This window comes from Lemur catta, chromosome 14 (assembly GCF_020740605.2).
Source record: "Lemur catta isolate mLemCat1 chromosome 14, mLemCat1.pri, whole genome shotgun sequence".
Lineage (NCBI taxonomy): Eukaryota > Metazoa > Chordata > Mammalia > Primates > Lemuridae > Lemur > Lemur catta.
The window spans coordinates 16,860,109-16,879,008 of record NC_059141.1 but is presented as its reverse complement, the minus strand read 5'-3'; the positions used below and the strand labels follow the sequence as shown (position 1 = coordinate 16,879,008).

Genomic DNA, 18,900 nt, shown 5'->3' with positions numbered 1-18,900 from the left:
GATTCATAGCACTTTAGTTGGAGACAACTTCTCATTGTGCTGGTTTGAGTTTTGGCACTTGAGAGCATCTTCGTTTGGAAATTTATGGAATGTTTCTCTGACTCTCGTATTTGGAATAGACAGCTTGTCTTCTCTTCATTGGTTAAGCCCCAGACCTTAGTGGCGCCCAGAATGAGAGTCCCATCTATGTTGTGTTTGAGAATGTGCAGGCATTAGGAGTGCATGAACTCCTGAGCAGCTGACATTGATTGGTGGGCAGGAGGGGATGGGGAAGGCCCTTAGGACAATGAATTCCATCATGGGGATGCCTAGTTTCCTGTTTTAAAAAAAAAGAAAAGAAAGCTAAAGTATGCTGTGAATTATTTTGTTCTACAAATACCATCTTTCTCTTTTCTCTAACTTTCTAACAGTAACTAATCACAAGTCATTTTATGTACTGAGAATACAGTATAACATAACGTTGTTTTACAAGATTTAAATGAAACAAACATTTGAAATAAAATTGGAGTGGTGGGGCAGGAATAGCATACTTCTTGAGTTTCATACAAGCCTGTACCATAGTTGTTAAGCCTCTGGCACTGAGTAGAGTGTATTTTTATTTAAAATCCAAAAAACTGGGGTATGGGTACGGAATTTGATTGCTTGAAAGTTACCCTAGAAGATTGGATCTGTAAATTTACATGAATCCCTGAAACAGGGAGTGCCAAATAAGGTCTGGACTAACCAAGAAAAACCTGCTTTTCTGCATGACTATGGTGAAAGCATTGGTTCCCAACAACTTTCACATTTATAAGGATGTTTTAAAGGGTCTGAGTACACATTGGGCAAGCAGCCGTGTAGTCCAAAAAGTATTGGCTGGGTTTAACTTACTGGGGGCATGTGGATTCCTAGGAATGTCACACCTTGTCTATGCCAATAAATCAGAGTGTCTATTCTTAATACTAAATCTGATAGCACTGGCAGATTTTCCTCTTTATTGGAAGAGTGATATTCAGAAGGGAGAATATTTTTCCGTGTATTTTGCTCTCTCTGTGATTAGGGTATTTTTATGGTTCCTTTTTTTTTTTTTTTTTTTAAGCTATGAAATAATACTGGCAAGTCCCAAGAAAACTAGATCTGGATTTCATTTTGTCTCTTCAACTCTGTGTGATCTTGCGTACATTCCTGACATGTTACAAACAGCTTGTGTCTCTGAATGTGCAGTATCAATTTTCAGTGGTGAAAGCCCCAAAAGGAAACAGACTGTTTCTTCCATGCACAAACAGCTGGGCAGTTGTGGATGGAATTAATTGCTGATATATATTGGCTGTGTTTTTCTTCTCTTGTCATTTCCTTTGCAGCTGTGAAAGTGAGGTTTGACTTGAAAACAGACATTTCCAGCAGTGCAAATCCAAAAAGTATCAAGATATGAGATTCTTCTAATGTAATATCCAACTGTTACCTTTGAGTTGTTCATTTTGGGGGTGAGCTGAGGGAAGAGCAAGGAGTGGCAGCAGGTGATTGATTCATAATCACATATATGGCTGGAAAAATAATTAAACCAGGCACTTGCACTATGAGAGGAGTATTTTTGGAATGGTTAGTTTGTCACACAGCAAGAGTGACCTTATAATCCAACAAAGGACAGATCAATCAGCATCCCCTCCCTAGGATCCTGGGAGAGGGTGTTCTAGGCCATCTCTCAAAATATTGAAATGTTCGATACTCGAGACTGATTTATTGTTCCAATGTGAGGGAGTAGCAGTTGGCTAGGGTAATGTGACAACATGCATCATTAAAAATAATAATTTCCTGTTCTTCTCTCAAAGCCTGTTCCATTGTTCATTTTAAATTCTATGTAAACAGTTCTATAGCTTATTTTTTTACGTGCTTTGATATTTTACTTGGAGAAAGTTAATTTTTATTTCATGATTATAGGAATTAAAAATAACTATTGGTTGTATTTTTGAATATGCATATATAGGAAGTATTAATAGTATTGTTAAAATCACTTTGAATAAGAATCAGATGTTTGATAATAGTTTCAATAATTGATAAATTATTTTAGGTTAAAGATTTTTAGATACTATATATTCCTCTTATTAAAAATATTTTAAAGTTCATATGAAATTATTCAAAAAAAGCGGTGATTACAAAATTTTTAAAAGTACAGTATGCATGTTAGTGATTTGCATCAAAATATTAATAATTTTCCCTTTTATGTGTACATTTCAATCCTGCCAAAGCAAATCCACAAATGACATCCCTTGTGTTTGAGGGCAACTCTTGCTAGTTGATAATAAAATGTCTTTATTGTTTCTGTGTTGCTAGGAGAACTGGAGCATTGGTGAGAAAAGAAAGTAGGTAATTTGTGTTCATGCTCAGGTCCTCTGCAAATAGCCTAAAGTAATGTTTTACAATGAGCAATGAATGCTTCTGACACCTTGAGATTTGTAAAAGCTGCTGTTGCTAAACTTAGAGGTTGGCATGGTTGGACTTCCCTTTCTAGTGGTCCACTTCCACCTGACATTCTGTCGGTTGAGCTGCCGTGATCTGTCTTGCATTTTATCTTCACTTTCTTCATGAAAATGAATGAGTGTATAGTTCACTTCAAGGTAGGAAGGCTAATCTACAAACATGAACTTTTCTCCTGTGTTTTTTTTTTTTTTTGAGGAGGATTAGCCAATTAATTGTGACTCTGAGGCTCTGAAAAATGTTGTGGCAATATTAATGTGCAGTTTGCTCTCACTGAAGCCTGCCTGGGTGTGTTATTTCCCCATAGTGGGCTCCACCCTTGCTCTAACCACACAGACTGTGGATATCTTGCTGTTTAAAACAAAGTTCATTTTTAGGGCAGCATTGCCTCAGAATTGCCACACAAAAACCAGCTTAAGAAATGTACAGCAGCTTCATTTTTTTTTTGTAAGTAATGGATTGTCTATTGTAATACTGATAGCTCACAGTTTAGGGGGAAGCATAGATAAGATAGATGGTTAATTTGGGGCCAACTGCTAGTAGTAACATGCAATAATCTTCTTTGGGAGGAGCCTGTGGCTTTATCATTCAATTAGATTTTTTTCTTTTAGTTCACTTGTCTGATTTTTTCTCCCCTTTCTTAAACGGTTTACTGAATTATTGTTTTTAACTGTTTGGGAGATGACAACTGTTTTTAACTGTTTAAATTAAGGGAAATACTGGTAGTCTCTGAAATGTGCTAGTTATTTAACATAAAAATATTTGAAGTAGTGTTTTATACTGAATTTATTGGACCCATTGATAGCATAATCTGGCAATACTGTGTTTCGAGACATCGTGGCATGAACTTTGTGTGTAAGAGTGGGTTCATTGAATTAAAAAAAAGGCAGCATCTAAAGAGCCTTTTATTTCTGTCATAATGATGCTTTGTCCTGTTGCTGTTGGGTATTTGTCAGAAGAGTTGGGGCAGGCTGCAGCCCAAAGTTCTGTTCCATGCCTTGTCAGTTCCGTGCCTCAATGTTCTTTCTAGAGTTTGTGACGTGAGTGGTAAGTTGAACTATAGGAGAATTATTGTTGTTCGGTGCGGTCTCATGTTCAGTAATTTTTTTCTTTGCAAAATTGGGTGTCTGACCTTTTTTCCCCCTCACGTATTGGGGTTCTGTTTGTAGCTGAGTTTTAAATGCCTGATTGAATTATGCACTGACTGAAATGGTAGAAGGAAAGCTGTGCTTTGTCAAGTCTGTACTGATTGTTGTCTTCCTCTGGTGTATGTTCATTGTGTACTCTTTTGGGATATACACACCCATTCAGTGCAAGCAAGTTGAACAACCTGCTTCAGTTGAAACCAAAGCTGAATGTTGAAAATGGCAAATTTCTGTAAAGCTAGCAGGGGTGGCATTGTGTCAACCCTTTTGAACTTAGACTTCCTAGCATCTCTTTGCTTCAGCTTCCTCTTTGTAACTTGGTAGTAATTGCATTTAATTATCTTCTAACTTCACAAGAATGTAAGAATAAAGTACAAGCATGGTATCATAGAAAAGAGCACTAGCCTGGGGATCAAGAGACTGTTTTACTTTTTTTGGACATTAGTTTCTTCACCTATAAAATTAGGAATTTGGGTTAGTTCTCCAAGATCTTTTCCAGTTTATAGCACCCTAATTTTCTTTGTAAAAATATGTGCCTTTTCCAGAAATGCTAAAGGGAATGTATTAGAATTCAGAAAAAAAATGTTTAGATGTTAACCCAATTTATTTATTTACTTTAAATAAATTGTGTATGTCAAGAATGTGGAAATTTGCTTTTTAATATCTGAGCAGTAGAACTAGCTGTGGAAATAATCTCCTTACCAAGAAAATGAATTTTCAAGTTGAAACTAGGCCACAAGTGTTGTGTAGACCTTTCCTTAAGCACTGCCTACACAGTGTACAATTATTAGTTGTGTAGCCTGGGTTAAGTGGCATTCAAAGTTTTTTCCAGTATATTTTGCATCATGACCCAATCATGACACACAAATATGTGCACATAACACTTAGATCTCTGAAATAAATTTCTCTTACAACATAGAAAACACTGATATTTTCTATTCTCTTTCATTTCAAAAAATGTTGGTTTCAGTCCACTGAGCTAAGTGGTATCTGGTAGCACCTTGGAACGCTAGGAGTTCAATGCTGTTAAATATTGAGATTAGAATTTTATTTGGAAATTAATAGAAAATCAATAGTTAATACGCCATCGTATCTCTTCTTGTAATATTTACATAATATAAAGAAAAGGGAATGAATGTTTTCCTAAGCCTTCTACATATGCCCTCCATGCCCTTCCTGTTTACTCTAATATGCTATGCAAATTTTCTTATTTATGCATACCCTGTTAGTGAAAGCTAATTCGCATATCACGAAATGAAAGGGGTTGAGAAGTCTTTTCTAGAGAATACATATAATGTGTCATGTAGATTAGAGGTAAAGTGTCAGATTACTATTGATGAACCTCTTCTTTATCTTTGTCCCCAGAGAGTTGTCTCCCAGGACTCTACAGAATTGCCTTTCTTTGCTTTAATGTACTTTTTAAATGTATGAATTTTATCATCTAAAAATTGCGTGTGATAAAAAAGATGAAAAGATTCAAAAGGGCATATGACAAACTATCTTTCCCACCCCAATCCCTCCTCTCCAGAGGAGAATTTGTCTAGGAATTTAAGTGTATGTGTGTGTATGTATGTATGTATGTATACCTGGACATCTTTTTTAATCCATATAAAATTATACTACATATAACATTATGTATCTACCTCATTCTTTTTAATGGCTGTATTGTACTTCATTGTATGGATGGATGTACTATAATTTGGTTATTTCTCTTGTGAGGATATCTGGGTTACCTTTAAATTTGTTCCCATCTCCCTTCCATCAGATGTACTTACGCTGTCGGTCTTTTCTTCTACCTCCATTTGGGGACAGAACCCAGAACTCAGGTGCTAGAGGGAAGATATGATAGTGCTATGTGGAAATGGAGAAACCATTCATTTGCGAGTGGGTAAGAACTGCCTTGGAAGGGAGCCATTTCTCAGCATAGTGAAAGAACACTGGCTTCAAACTCAGTTAATTTGGGTATGGGATTGTGGCCAGGTCACCTAACTTTGATCCTCAGTTCTACTCTATAAAATAAGAGGGTGAAATAGATGAGTTTTAATGTCTCTTCCAACTTTAATATTTATATAGTATTTTTGTTGGAATATTGATTTAAGCTACATAACCTGAACTATATGAAGTTTCTGTTATTTAAATTAAAAACATCTTTTGTATATATTGTGTGGTCTGTAATTTATTTGACCTGCCATATGGCCTAAGCTATTTGAAAGTTTATAAATGTGAAAAAGAAAAGTGGACTATTCTACTATATTTCACATAAACTATTCTTTTCTAAAAAATCAGTTTTAAAAGTATAAAACCCATTCCATAAGTAAAAACAAATCCTTTTTATCAAGCTTGAATACTTGAGGAAGAAGATTGTGAGGTGATGTTTGTTTTTAAAATGGATCCTTATAATTTGCAATGATTCCAACCATTCAGAGATAATCCTAGGGCTTTGAAACTTGGCTTCAGCTTTCTTGTTTAAATTGTTTTCACATTCTAGCCTGCTAATCCATCTCCTTGTTTCATTGAATGCTGAAACTGAGGTTTTCTGATTTGGTGCTGAGGAAGGCAGCCTTAGAGGTGAACTGTACACTATTATCTTGCCAGCAAAGTTATAAAGTTACACAGCAAAGTTATAAAGTAACAGAAGCAGGAATCTTTGCTGCATCACACATAGGGTGTTTAGCATTACCTGTTTCACAATTTTAGTCTCATTCAGTCAAATGACAGCTGTTCTAAAAGCAAAATGGTGTAAGAACTTCATCATTTGATTTGATTATTACAAATGCAAGATAAAAAGACATTTTCTTGGCCTGGAGGTAGGGGAGTTTATGTGTGTTTGTGTGCTGGTTACCCTAGCTTCTTGGCAGAAAGCTTGATATACCTTAAGTAAGTATACTTTTCTATAATCTAAGGTATTATTTATTATCCAAGTAATGCTAGATAATTATATTACTGGTATTCCATGTCAATTTTCCTATAAATTGTTTGACATATGGTTACGTTTAGCAAAATGTATTGAAGACTTTCTAGGAGCCAAGCACTGCAATGAAATGGTGGAAGTTCCTAGGTGACTGAGACAGTCTCTCTGGAATCTACTAAAATGACAACTGCTATTTTTTCTATTGTTGGAGTTTTCTAATGTGGTGAGTGAAACTTGGCAAAGAAAGTTCTTTAAATTTGAGTCTGTAAAAATAGATGAAAACAAAGTTTATTTTCAGTGTTTAAAAATGGGGTCTTAATGTCTTGGTAGAGCAGTGTCAATTACTGTGGAGGCACACTTTCTTCTGTATGTGGGTCTGCTAGTGACATCAATTTCTCACTAATCAAACTCTAAATGAAATAATGCTGTAGTACTTGGACTAATTAATTGAGCCTCAATTTTTGCCTACTAAATTGCATCTGAGATATGAAAACCTGTTCCAATTATTGTACTTCATATATCATGACTTTTAAACAATTGCTTGTATGAAACTGAGCTTGAAAATGGTCACACTGTTTTGATGACATAACCTGATAGCTTTTTTGTCAAATTACCCCATCTATTGTGGCATTTACAACTAAGGAAATTCTCCATAGTTAGAAATATACAGGATGCTGCTGTCTACAGGATGTTGAACAAACTTTGTCTAAAACGTTTGAAGCCATTTTAGGAAAACAGTTCTGTGGTAGCAAAATCAGACAGACTGTAGTTTGAGCTGAAGCAGAAAGCCATTTTAAACAAGGGGGGAGGTCTCATCATTACTCTTGTCTGTTATGCAATCCCAAAAGGGACTGCTGTTTCTCCTTTGCAGCCCAGCATTTGGCTAGGGTCCTGTGACACACAGTGGGAATTCACTTCCTATCAGGAAATGCTGTTTTTCAATGTATTATCTTGTTGAGACAACCACAGTGAACAATAGGCTATTAACGTTTTAGAACAACAAGTGTCATGACTAAGCCAATATTTGCTTTGTTTTGAGTATTACTCTAAAAAAAAAAAAACCTTTGGGGCTTCAGAATGCATTTGACTGTCAGTAACTGTAAAATCCTGATAGTTAAAAAGAACAGAGGAGAAAAAAGGCTTATGCCTGTAATCCTAGCATTTTGGGAAGTCAAAGCCAGAGGATCACTTGAGGCCAGGAGTTCAAGACCAGCTTGGGCAACATAGGCAAAATAGTGAGACCTCACCGCTACAGAAATTAGAAAAATTAACCGAGCTTGATGGTGCACACCTTTCAGTCCCAGCTACTTGGAAGGCTGAGGCAGGAGGATTGCTTGAGCCTAGGAGTTTGAGGTTGCAGCGAGCTATGATGTTGCCACTGCACTCTAGCCTGGACAACAGAGCAAGACTCTGTCTCAAAAAATAAATAAATAAGCCTGATTTGAGTTTTGGAAGCCATACCATGAAACTGATATAAAGAAGAAAAAAAGCCTCAAACTCAAGTTCTCCTATGAAATATGAAACCCTCTTGTAAGATGTCATATTCACTTTTGGCTTTTTATATTTAAAACATATTTAATAATATTGCTTATTTGCAGGTTGGCAACTTGTTAAAAGCTCTGTTACTGTCATAGGAGGACTAGGAGAAATACTCCATTGAATGGGTGGTCAGTTAAAACCAAACCCCTACTATAATTATGTGGTAAAAACATAATAAAATTTCAGAGCTAGAAGGGAGCCTAGAGTTGATCTGGTCGAACTGCCTCATCTTATATGTGGAGAAATTCAGATTTTACCTCATCATCGAAATCTTCCTTTATTAATCCAAAATTCTCTTGATCAGCAATCCTCAACAACTATTGGAGATCTCATATCTTTCATGTGGCAGTTGTCATAAATTGTTTTTACTGTCAGTCGTCTTTCCATGTGAACATGTTTGAGTTCACTACATGATTAAACTGGGAAGTCCTTAAGCAGACCTGTGCCTTATATTTCATTATACCCTTTGCCTAACACCTGAATCAATGTTTGCTGATTGTTACTGGATCACTAGGGTTTTTTTACTGGTTGTTTGAAGATAACATTTTTGTAGCATTATTTTTAACCGGTCTCATAACAAAACATGGTAGTATAGATTTTTTAAAATTGCTCTTTCTATACCTTCATACTTTTTTGTATGATTATTTTTCAGTCAGCTTAAGACATTCCATATGCAGGTCACAATATTCATTACCTCAACTATCTTGGGTACCTGGCCAGTCTTATCAAAGGACAAATAGTCCAGTTTTCAAAGCTTGCACTAGATTCTGTGCCCTGGTTTATTCTAAGACAGGTAGAGAGAATGGGGTATTATGAGTCAATAGCCCCAGTCACCTCACTGAGTTAATAAACCCTTACTGAGTAACTAAGTGGATAGCGAAGAAAGGAAAAAGATGTTGACCCAGTTACTGAGAGCAGACAGACATACTCAAATAACTTAAAGGCAACACAGACTGTGATAAAGTGCTTTGGGAGCCCTAAAGCGGGAGGCAGGGGGGGTAGTGCTAATTCCGATGGAGAAGATTGGGGAAGTCGTCATGGCAGGAGTTGGCCTTTAAATAAAAACCTTAAAGTATGGACCAATATTTGGATGGTGGAGATGAGGGGAAAACAATCCAAGTGTATAAGAAATATGAGCAAAGCAGCAACTAGGGGGATAGATTTTGTTGGGAAGAGTCATTTCCATCTAAATCTAGGAAGGATAGACTTTTGAAGCCTTTTCTACCCTTTTGTAAGAGCCTGGATCTTGGAAGCCCCCAGGCTGATTCCTAAGTATTTTTTGAAGGTGGGACTCCAGGATACTTTTTTATCCCCACTTAGGGGAAGAACTAAGGATATGCTGGTTTGGGAAAATTATAGTAGGTGGCTTTGAGTTTCTTGCAACTAAGGACTCCAAGGGTTGTAGTACTGATACTACCTTTTAAATGTTTTAAATAACACTTTTCAGCACTTTACAACTCTACTAAACCTTTCCTTTACAATAGAGATCAAAAGTAGACACAAAATATTTACCAAACTCTGGAGAGCTACTTAAGTTACTAAGCTCCAAGAGGATAGCTTTTTATTTGACAATAAAGTACTTGATGTAGGCTTTAAGTCCAGCTAAATAGGCACTATAGAACTAAGCTGTGAGTCTAGTCTTTGTGAGCCTCAGGAAAACAAGAATCCTACTTCAAGCCCGAATGTAAAATATAACAAGCAATTTAAGCGGACCTTCAGGCATGTGTGAGTGGGCACAAAAAGCTGAGTCATAAAGTTTACTCTTTCTAGTGAATTACCATGAAAGCTTGAAAGATAAGCATTTTCACTATTTAAAAAAAATGCTATAAATTGCTTTAAGTTCTTCTGAAAATAACTCCCTCCAAAAATCTATTTTTATGTTGTTAACCCTGAACACATACCTACAAACCTTTTAAAAATCAAGAAATTTGGAATTTGAGGCATTAAGTGACTTAAGAATAAATGTTAACATTTTATTTAATGTACGGTAGCTTCTGACCTGAAATTCTTATCAAAACCTTTTGTTAAATGAGTTTAATATAGTTCATATTTTAGATCTTTCTTATATTGACAGATCATATGATCCACAGTCTATGTGTCATATTCTAATCTAGATAATGTGAAAGGTATTGAGTAAATTGAAGGATTTGGGCAAGTCACTTTCTCTCTTACAACCTGTTTCTTCATATGGAGAAGTGAAAGAGTAGAACAAGAGTTAATAATATCTTATATCCTTTTAACCTCTAACATCTTTAAATTCTAAGGATGCTCTTCTCCCTTTTGTTCTAATTAGGTAGTGTCAGGGAAAACAGTATTTCTTGGAAGAGTTGTTATTTGAATTCATAAGTGTTTTGTTTCTGTTATTTTTACAAAGGTATAAAAGTTACATTCTTCATCCTTTTAATATCTGCATTTCTGTTTTTGATAAGCTTTCCTTCATAAATTTAATGTCACATTAGTTTAAGGCTTTCTCTTCTTTCCTGAATTTGATGTTAGACTTCTTAGGTCTTCTTTTAGATTTTCTTACTTTTTATGAAGAGCTCAGTTTCCAGCTGTGAATTGGAGATTTGGGTTGTTGTCTCTTCTCAGTATTTCTAGTCTCCTCACTCTCTCTTTATGTCAGAAAAGAGTCTTAATCCCCTTCCTTTTTAATATGAATTAATTAGATATCATGAAAATATAGATGTTTGCATACATTTTCAAAATTCTTAATATCAACTAGGCCCTACTTTTCAAGGCTGAATTGATTTTTCTTTATCAGGGCAGAGCCTAGATCTCTTTAAATGAATCAACAAGCTTGGATGGTAATTAATGTCCACCACAGTTCTAGATGAAAGAATGGGGCATATATAATCTAGAGGCAGGATCCAGAAGGGCCCTCCCTCTTTCTAAAGCTTGTAATTATAATTGTAGTTTAGATTACACTATGTGAAAGATTGAATTTGGTGAATGACCAGAGGATTTTACTTATTTGTTATTGATTTAATAACCAGATTCCTGAGTGCCAAACCCTGGGCTTAATGCTTTTATGTTCAGATAAACTTCCTCTTAAGAAAATTTAATTTATGCAAATACGTATTTTGCAAAAGAGTTCACATTAGAGGTAAGAACTTAAGATTTGAGGTTGAGGAGAAATTGGAAAGATTTACCAAAGGATCTTAACAGGTTTAAGTTTGAAATGACTCAAAATTTGAACACATAGTTGTGGGAGCGGGGAGAATAGATGCAGTATAGCGTAGCGGCTGAGAACACAGGTTCTGGAGCCAGTCTTCATGCATTTATATCTCAGTTCCACACACAATCCTTGTGTCATCTTGGACAAGTAACTTCTCTGTGTTTGTTTCGTTGTCTGTAAAATGGAGATGATAGCACCTGACCTCTCATAGGGTTATTATGGGGGTTAAATGAGTTAAAACATGCTATATTCTTAAATCAATGTTAGACAGTAGTAGGTGCTCAGGAAATATTGATACTTTACTGATCATGTCCCCTCTTTCCACATAAAAACCTATTTATTCTAATATAGTTTAATGAAGAAACACATAAGCAAACACTAGAAGAGTGGTGTCTGTAATGCAGTTGGAGTGGCTGGATAAGGCTGACGAGGATCTGGAATTTAGGTAAACCCGTGAGGGCAGATTCCCAGCAACAGGCAACAGGAGCAAGCCCAGGTGTGTGAACAGTCAGCAGGAGGTTCAGCCGTTAGGTGTCAAACCCTGACACATAGGCAGAGTATAGGGACAGGATATTTTTGGGAGAATCAACACCAGGGGAGGTCTGTATGCCATCAGAGACCCCCTACTACAGCAAAGGTGTTGAGCTATCAGGTGATTTCAGGGGAAAGTGGCAAGTGATAAAAGCGTCCAAGTCTGAGACCTGAGACATTGATCTTGAACTGTAAAAGTATTTGGAGTTAGACCGTAGAGAAATAAGAAAGGCATTTAGGCTGCTTGAGAGTGAGTGGAGGGGCTCAGAGATTAATAGTTTAATTATAAGAAGCAGACTGAAGTGAAAATCAAACATTAGAGTGGAGGCTGCAGCAAGACTGACTTGATGCTGAGCTGCTAGGCTGGTTTCTTAGTTTCTCATAATCCAAGGGTCCCAGAGTCTGTCCTGAACCTGCAGGGTGTGGCTTTAGTGGTTCCCAATGTGGGGAGAAGGACAGAAATGCAGCATGTTATGTACACACAGCAAGAAACCCGCTAACCTGAGCAAGTGGCTTTTAAAATCCTCCTCCACTGAAGTTTAAAAGACATTCTGTAACACTAGAAGATTTTATGATTTATAAGTACTTAATAATGTTTCAGCTGTGATGGAAGCAGTAGAGTCCACTGCAACTTTAATTTGTGGTTGACATTCATTGTGAGTCTTCACAGAGTTTTACAAAGAAATTTTTGTTCAGAATCTGATGTGACAGCATTCATATTTTCTTCAGATTTCCTTGGAAACATTGATTTTCAGTCTATCTAACATCATGGTCAGCAAAGGTCATGCCGTTGTGGAAAACACGAGTGTTGTATTGCCCTTATGTACATCAAATGTCTTGTTCAGGTTACTATTTTGATGATTTCTGTTATTTCTAAAGAGCCGATTTTGATTCTGCGAAGGTATGCTATCTGTCCACACTGTTATGATGGGAAAATTTTTCCTAAAATAGATACTGTTAGGATGGAAAGTCCATCGGAACAGTATGTGTATTAGTTTCCTAGGATTGTTGTAACAAAGTACCACAAACTGGATGGCTCAAAACAACAGAAATTTATTCTCTTACAATTCTGAAGGCCAGGAGTGCAAGATCAAAGTGTGGCAGGGTTGGTTCCTTGTGGGGGTCTGAGGAAAAATCTGTTCCATGACTCTCTCTCAGCTTCCCATGGTTGCCAGCAATCCTTGGTGTTCCTGGGCTTCCAGCTACATCAATTCAATCTTTGCCTCCCTCATCACGTGGCCTTTTTCTCCTGTGCGTCTTGTCTGTATCTCTGTGTCCAAATCTCTCTCACCTTCCTCTTCTAAAGACACTAGTCATTGGATTTTAGGCTCCACCCTAATCCACTATGACCTCATTGTAATTCGGTCGGCAGATACCCTATTTTCAAATAAGGTCACATTCTGAGGTTCTGGGGGCATGAATTTTTGTGGGGAGACACTACACTATTCAACCCAGTACAGTACGTAATATCAGACTTTAAATCTAAAAGATGATTCATTTGAAAAAGCCAGTTTTTGAAAAAAAAAAAAATCTGTTTTTATGAAACAGATTTCTGAGGTTGGTAAACATCTCTTTTTGTAGTCTTCCACACTTAAAACCATTATTAGATCTCTAAAGTGGCAGGTTATGACTAAAAAGTATTTTTGAAAGTAATTTTCAAGTACAGTTATCTATGCTTAATAAGTTGCATTTTCATGGCTCAATATTAGGCTTTTCTTAAAGAAAACTGGTAAGGTTGTGATGATCTTGAAATCCTGTTTACCAGCCAAAATCTGAAGGTTGGCAGTCCTCCTTCAAATCAGATTTCTTTGCAGTAACGGTGTGTTAAGTTACCTGTAGCTTTTGGATTCACTTTTGCAACTGTGTTTTATAAGTTATGAGCCATGAAAGCCAAAAGTCTTTAGATGGAATATTTAAAATAGTAGATCAAAAATGAACTCTTGGGATTTACTCATACCGTGTTCTTTAAATTTTTTTGTATATTTTTCTCCAGTTTTTAAATTTAAGGAACTTTGTCTCATTTTTTGTGCCCTTCCAGCCCTCCCCTACCCTCACTGGTTACAAAGACCATATTAGAAATGAAACATAGAAACATAGTCCATGCTAACAAATCAATTTTCTAGGCAAGTAGTTTGGGTGAGTATTTTATTTTGCAAACACAGTTCATTTTTAATAAACTTTGTAGGATTGTTTGTATTTCTTCAAATTGAAGATCTAGAATTTCTTAGTTAAAAATCTTATGTTAGCTTGAGAAATAGGTAGATGTAAGATTGGAATTTGAGAGAGTTAAGTTTTCTTTACTGCTTGTATTTTGATATTCACTTTGGAAAAAGTTTGCTGAGATTTGTAGAGTAGTTATGCAGTAATAGGTAGAGTGAATTTGACCTCAAACATGACTCTCAAGAAAATGTCAAAAGCAAGGGCTTTAAATTTTTCCAACTCAGTGCTGCACAAATAATTAAATAGACTATAATTCACGAAGTATGTGAGAGTTGATGTTTCTTCAAAAAAAAATTAAACTTTTTTTTCTTTTTGCCCAAAAAGACTACCAAATAGTAAAGAGCCAAAGATTTAAAATATCCCCAGAAATTGAGAGCAACGAATCTTTCTTTAAAAATCGTAATCTCAAGTGATTCCTTTTTTTAAAGCCTCTCATTAATCATGAGCTGTCAAGTTCTGGATAGTTTCCTGGATCTCAGTTTTAAAAATTTCGCTGATACTGGGGAACTCAATAACAGAAACTAAATATCTGAGAGGCACATTCAAATCATTCAGTAGTCTCTGTCAGCTTTCTCTTATGGGCAGGGGAACCCCTCCTTTTGTGTGTGTGTGTATGTGTGTACGTGTGTGTGTGTGTGTTTTCCCCTCAAATCATTTCCAAAAGCTTCATGTTGAAGACAAATGATGACTGAGGGAATACACATATATAGAGAAGGTTCATATTTTATAGGAGAGTAAAGGCACTAAGGCCATGTGTTTTTGGATTCTGCAAGATACTTGAGGGATTGCCTCTCTATGGTTGATTATCTTATTATTTCATAGGAATATATATGTATGTGTGTATATGTACAATTTATATGTTTATACATGAGATATATAATTTCATGTTTCCTTTTCCAAATGATTTATGTTGGGAACAATTCCAGCTAATACTAGATAATGATTGCATTTGGACCTCAAGAAGGTATATACTTCCTCTGAACTTTCGGTACATGTTTTCAGGTTTGTAACTCTGCTCTCTGTGTGGCCATTATAATTGGTAAATTTGACCTAATTATAATGAAGTGTTTTTTTTTCCAGTTACCAGTTGTTATTTCCAGTCCTACCAGTGTCTAAGCAAGTAACTCCCTCTCTTCCCATCCCCTGTGTTCCCCCTCTTCTTCCTGTTCTTTAAGTACAGAAGTCTGTTTAGCTCACTGTTCTTTGTAACAGATCTTTGTAACAGATCAATAAAATATCCTACATCAAGTATGGGTACTTTAGGGAGAAAGAGGTTAGATTGATCCTTAGCATTGTCCAACTGTGAATGCCTTTAATCTTTGGATCACCCTATCGAATGACCATGTTGACTTAGCAAGCACCTACTTGACATTTTTGTACTTATGGCTCTGCACTTATATATATTTTGAGTAATGCATATTATGATTACATCTAACTACTTTGTTCCAGTTTTATAATGACAGGGTGGAGACTCTTCATGTTTGCAAAAGTAAATTTATCTTAATTAACATTATTTTTATTTATAAAACAAAATTTGAAACTGAGACACTCTCATAGCTCTGCCTGCCAATTTTCTTTTATCTTTTTTTAAATGAACACTTAGTCAGCTGTCAACTTCCATTAAGTATAGGACACTTAGTAGCATGATAGGTTGTTGTTACTGTTACTATTTTATTTTGTTATTGTTTTATTGGGGAGGTGGTCCCTTCAGGTTGGATTTTTAACTAAGGCTCAAACTAACAATATCTTTTACTAAACAACTGTAGATTCATTGTTTCCTAGACTTCATATTGAAGATAGAATTTAGTTTTAAAGATATACTCAACAGAACAAAAAAGAAGTTCAGAAATTTAAGAATGATTTGGATGAATCTTAAAATTCTGGCAGTAGATAGGAGTTAATTTTCCACATTTATACGAGTTTGATAGCCATGTAAGACTTTGTGCAAATTTTATTGCTACTTGGAGAATATTTACCATTTAATACTTCGGTGCTGAATATTTGATCATATATTTCCAGACCCCCAATAAAGAAAGAGTAATCCAGAGTGTAATAGCTGGATATATCTCTAGGATGTGACAATTCTTTGAGCCATTCCATATTTTTCCATGTTTTTTGGCTAACTCTTCCACACCTGTTAAGATACATAACTATGAATAATTCTCATTTGGTGAAGAACCTTTGGTAATCTGAGGCAAATTATTAAACCTAATTTGCCTTTATCTATAAAGTTGTGATACTGGCCACTTCTTCATAGAATTGTGAATTGTAGTAAATGAGATGATCTATATAGAGCACAGTACCTGGAATGTGTTGATTGCTTTAAAAAATGCTGATTTGTAGTTTAGAAATGTTTAGAAATTGTTACCCAAGGCACAATCAATGTGATTTTTGTTGATAGCTTCCAATTAAGATATAGCAGTCAAGTTAACAACTACAGTTTCAAGGCACTGGACATTGCCAATGTCATCTTCTTTTCAGATGGACTTGAGCCAGTTTAAGGGCCCTTACCTTGAATGTAGTCCCCTTTTGTTTGGAACTCAAAACTGGAATGCTCCGTGATTCATGATACCATTTATCTTTGCCTACCCCATTAAGCTTATTGGTCTGCCCATCTCCTGATATTCCTTGTCCTTATGTATCTTATTTGTATGTGTCACTAAGTACTAATGGAAAAGAAGACCAGGTGAATAAGGTGAAAGGATTATGAGGAAGCAATATGGTATAGTAGAAAGAGTTCTGGATTAAGAGAACTTGGATCACCCCTTATGCTATTAAGACCTCTTTCACTGGTTATCTAATCTAGAAAACAAAAGAGATTTGGAGTAGAGGTTCTTAATGTTTACTTTGAAGCCTTGTGAAATTTAAGTGGAAAGGCAGATCCTTGACATATAATAGGCCTCCCTTATCTGAGGGGGATACATTCTAAGACCCCAGGTGGATGCCTGAAACCACATGTAGTAATGAATCCTATATATACTATGTTTTTCCTATACATATATACCTTTGAGAAAATTTAATTTATAAATTAGGCAGAGTAAGAGATTAATAACAATAAATAATAAAACAATTATAACATACTGCAATAAGTTATGTAAATGTGGTCTCTCCATCTCTCTCAAAATATTTTATTGTAATCTACTCACCTGTTTTTAGACCATGGTTGACCATAGGTAACTGAAACTGTGGATGGGGAGACTATTGGTAAAATGTTAGTGTACTTTTTAATCTTTAATAACTTATTTGCTTAAAGAAAACATGTTCCCTTGGTATTTAGGTCAAGCAAAACCACCATTATTCGCTACCTCACTGGTACATCTACTTTTACATGCATGCTAGATAGACCATTAAGTCTATTTACAAGCACTGGAATTTTAGCCCTTCCTAATAGCCTCTTCCTCTCAGTCAGTAGTATTACAAGATGCACATGTAAACATGGTATGATAGGTCCATTTTCTTTATTATATTTCTTTTTTTTTTTTTTGAGACAGAGTTTCACTTTGTTGCCTGGGCTAGAGTGCCATGGTGTCAGCCTAGCTCACAGCAACAACAAATTCCTGGACTCTGGTGATCCTCCTGCCTCAGCCTCCCAAGTACTTGGGACTATAGGTACGTGCCACCACGCTCAGCTAATTTTTTCTATTTTTAGTTACCTGGCTAATTTTTTTTTTTTTTTCTATTTTTTAGTAGAGATGAAGTCTTGCTCTTGCTCAGGCTGGTCTTGAATTCCTGACCTCAAGTGACCTGCCCACTTAAGCCTCCCAGAGTGCTAGGATTACAAGCGTGAGCCACCGCACCCAGCCTCTTTCTTATATTTCATTGAAGGAGTAGATTTTCACTATAGGGCAATCTGTGAATGACATGGTAATGCTAATAAATGTCGTAATTATGATTTTATAAAAATATACTTGAGCATTGTAGCTTTAGAGGAGTATAGTTCCCTCTCATCTGTAAAATATAATCCTTGAATCTAGTCTGAAATAGTCCAAGAGAAGCTCACATAAAATCAATAGCCATTATAGCAATAAGATCCTAGTGCTTTGGGGGATAATTAAGTCTTCCTCCATTTGGGCACTTAGAAAGTACCATCTTTATTACTCAATGCCAGGTTTATTTGATTTTTTTCTCTTTATTTTTTTAAACTTTTATCTATGTTTAGTCCTGTTTGTTAGATCTGTCAATTTCTATGTAAGTTGTATATAAAAATTTTGGCCAGCAGTTAAAAGTTCTTTTAGAACTTAAAATGAGTAAAATTTCACTGGTTGATCTAAGGATGGTAGCTTGTTATAGTTTGTGCAGGGTCTAAGTTGTTTTCTAGAACTTTAAATACCTTCACAATTTTTTAGTAACTTTCATCAAGAAAAACTAAACTAACGTTTCTGTTTTGATTTGGTTTGGTTTTTTTAACCAAATACCCTGCTTTGAAGTCTATCTTTGATTGTCGTTTTAAGTGTAGAACAATAGGTCTGGTACTTGAAAGTAAACCATCTCTTTGCTTATTCTAGAGAAAGCTGTTAAAAATGCCAAGAATTTTAAGTTTGGAAACATTTTTTTATAAGTAATAACTTTTCAAAAGATTGTTTTTACCATTCCCAGCCTAGAAATAATACAAACCAGGTTGATCTGGAAGGAGTTGTGATGTAGCAGAATAATTTAATTCAGCTCCCATTTATGGAGCACTCTGCCATTGTGGGGACTACAAAGATAGTCCTCATCCCCAAGCTTGCAAGGTGGTTAGTGGTTTCTCAAATTGGATTTTTTAAAATAACAGCTTTATGGAGATATATTAATAATTCACATACCATACAGCTTTCCCATATAAAGTATATAATTTGATGGTTTTTAAATATATAGAGAGTTGTACAACTATTACCACAATCATTTTAGAACATTTTCATCACTCTAAAAAGAAACCTTATTAGCAG

At 35.6% G+C, this 18,900-nt stretch overlaps 1 protein-coding gene across 8 annotated transcripts in view; it reads left to right on the top strand.

Annotated features, from left to right (window-relative positions):
- ADD3 (adducin 3) overlaps positions 1 to 18,900 on the top strand; it is a 124,153-nt gene that overhangs the window by 64,987 nt on the left and 40,266 nt on the right. Inside the window, exon 1 of one of the 8 annotated variants that reach the window (XM_045568827.1) lies at positions 2,507 to 2,594. The exons of 5 other annotated variants lie outside the window; for them this stretch is intronic. The gene's annotated coding sequence lies outside the window, so the exon portion shown is untranslated. Of the gene's footprint in view, positions 1 to 2,506; positions 2,595 to 17,550; positions 17,585 to 17,768; positions 17,840 to 18,900 lie in introns of those variants that run through there. 2 more of the 8 variants (XM_045568825.1, XM_045568826.1) reach the window with 2 other exon arrangements.